A 3,334-nucleotide genomic window follows, 5' to 3' on the forward strand; every position below is an offset into this window, starting at 1 on the left:
ATGAAATCAACAACAGAAGTCAGTCGTGCATTTGTGGTTACAGCAGCAGTTGACCTCACTACGTGGGAGATTATACCTGCGTGTCATCCGAGTCCAAGAAAATCAACAATGTGGAATGGCTAACTTGGATAATTGTTCATTAAACCAAAAGAAGGGAATAAGAACAGTCCCTTATACCAATGTGGTTTCCATAGACACGTGTGTCAAGCTTTCGTCCCTGTGCAATACGATGAGAAGTGTTAGAATGAGAAACATTGACGGAAATAACAAACAAATGAAATCAACAACAGAAGTCAGCCGTCCAATTGTGGTTACAGCAGCAATTGACCTCACCACGTGGGAGATTATAGCTACCTGCGTGACATTCGAGTCTAAGAAAATCAACAATGTGGAATGGCTTACTTGGATAATTGATCATTATACAGAAAGAAGGGAATAAGAACAGTCCCTTATACCAATGTGGTTTCCATAGACACGTGTGTCAAGCTTTCGTCCCTGTGCAATACGATGAGAAGTGTTAGAATGAGAAACATTGAAGGAAATAACAAACGAATGAAATCAACAACAGAAGTCAGTCGTGCATTTGTGGTTACAGCAGCAATTGATGTCACGCAGGTAGCTATAATCTCCCACGTGGTGAGGTCAATTGCTGCTGTAACCACAATTGGACGGCTGACTTCTGTTGTTGATTTCATTTGTTTGTTATTTCCGTCAATGTTTCTCATTCTAACACTTCTCATCGTATTGCACAGGGACGAAAGCTTGACACACGTGTCTATGGAAACCACATTGGTATAAGGGACTGTTCTTATTCCCTTCTTTCCGTATAATGATCAATTATCCAAGTAAGCCATTCCACATTGTTGATTTTCTTAGACTCGAATGTCACGCAGGTAGCTATAATCTCCCACGTGGTGAGGTCAATTGCTGCTGTAACCACAAATGCACGACTGACTTCTGTTGTTGATTTCATTTGTTTGTTATTTCCTTCAATGTTTCTCATTCTAACTCTTTTCATCGTATTACACAAGGACGAAAGCTTGACACACGTGTCTAAGGAATCCACTTTGGTATAAGGGACTGTTCTTATTCCCTTCTTTTTGTTTAATGAACAATTATCCAAGTTAGCCATTCCACATTGTTGATTTTCTTGGACTCGGATGTCACGCAGGTAGCTATAATCTCCCACGTGGTAAGGTCAATTGCTGCTGTAACCACAAATGCACGACTGACTTCTGTTGTTGATTTCATTCGTTTGTTATTTCCTTCAATGTTTCTCATTCTAACACTTCTCATCGTATTGCACAGGGACGAAAGCTTGACACACGTGTCTATGGAAACCACATTGGTATAAGGGACTGTTCTTATTCCCTTCTTTCTGTATAATGATCAATTATCCAAGTAAGCCATTCCACATTGTTGATTTTCTTAGACTCGAATGTCACGCAGGTAGCTATAATCTCCCACGTGGTGAGGTCAATTGCTGCTGTAACCACAATTGGACGGCTGACTTCTGTTGTTGATTTCATTTGTTTGTTATTTCCGTCAATGTTTCTCATTCTAACACTTCTCATCGTATTGCACAGGGACGAAAGCTTGACACACGTGTCTATGGAAACCACATTGGTATAAGGGACTGTTCTTATTCCCTTCTTTTTGTTTAATGAACAATTATCCAAGTTAGCCATTCCACATTGTTGATTTTCTTGGACTCGGATGTCACGCAGGTAGCTATAATCTCCCACGTGGTAAGGTCAATTGCTGCTGTAACCACAAATGCACGAAGAATTTCTGTTGTTGATTTCATTCGTTTGTTATTTCCTTCAATGTTTCTCATTCTAACACTATTCATCGTATTGCACAGGGACGAAAGCTTGACACACGTGTCTAAGGAATCCACTTTGGTATAAGGGACTGTTCTTATTCCCTTCTTTTTGTTTAATGAACAATTATCCAAGTTAGCCATTCCACATTGTTGATTTTCTTGGACTCGGATGTCACGCAGGTAGCTATAATCTCCCACGTGGTAAGGTCAATTGCTGCTGTAACCACAAATGCACGACAGACTTCTGTTGTTGATTTCATTCGTTTGTTATTTCCTTCAATGTTTCTCATTCTAACACTTTTCATGGTATTGCACAGGGACGAAAGCTTGACACACGTGTCTAAGGAAACCACATTGGTATAAGGGACTGTTCTTATTCCCTTCTTACCGTATAATGATCAATTATTCAAGTAAGCCATTCCACATTGTTGATTTCCTTGGACTCGGATGACACGCAGGTATAATCTTCCACGTGATGAGGTCAATTTCTGCTGTAACCACAAATGCACGACTGACTTCTGTTGTTGATTTCATTTGTTTGTTATTTCCTTCAATGTTTCTCATTCTAACTCTTTTCATCGTATTACACAGGGACGAAAGCTTGACACTCGTGTCTAAGGAAACCACTTTGGTATAAGGGACTGTTCTTATTCCCTTCTTTTTGTTTAATGAACAATTATCCAAGTAAGCCATTCCACATTGTTGATTTTCTTGGACTCGGATGTCACGCAGGTAGCTCTAATCTCCCACGTGGTAAGGTCAATTGCTGCTGTAACCACAAATGCACGACTGACCTCTATTGTTGATTTCATTTGTTTGTTATTTCCTTCTATGTTTCTCATTCTAACACTTCTCATCGTATTGCACAGGGACGAAAGCTTGACACACGTGTCTAAGGAAACCACATTGGTATAAGGGACTGTTCTTATTCCCTTCTTTTTGTTTAATGAACAATTATCCAAGTTAGCCATTCCACATTGTTGATTTTCTTAGACTCGGATGTCACGCAGGTAGCTATAATCTCCCACGTGGTAAGGTCAATTGCTGCTGTAACCACAAATGCACGACTGACTTCTGTTGTTGATTTCATTCGTTTGTTATTTCCTTCAATGTTTCTCATTCTAACACTTCTCATCGTATTGCACACGGACGAAAGCTTGACACACGTGTCTAAGGAAATCACATTGGTAAAAGGGACTGTTCTTATTCCCTTTTTGCTTTTTGATGAACAATTATCCAAGTAAGCCATTCCACATTGTTGAGTTTCTTGGACTCGGATGACACGCGGGTAGCTATAATCTCCCACGTGGTAAGGTCAATTGCTGCTGTAACCACAATTGGACGGCTGACTTCTGTTGTTGATTTCATTTGTTTGTTATTTCCTTCAATGTTTCTCATTCTTACACTTATCATCGTATTGCACAGGGACGAAAGCTTGACACACGTGTCTATGGAAACCACATTGGTATAAGGGACAGTTCTTATTCCCTTCTTACTGTATAATGATCA

Source organism: Harmonia axyridis, chromosome X, assembly GCF_914767665.1.
Source record: "Harmonia axyridis chromosome X, icHarAxyr1.1, whole genome shotgun sequence".
NCBI classification, from domain to species: Eukaryota; Metazoa; Arthropoda; class Insecta; order Coleoptera; family Coccinellidae; genus Harmonia; species Harmonia axyridis.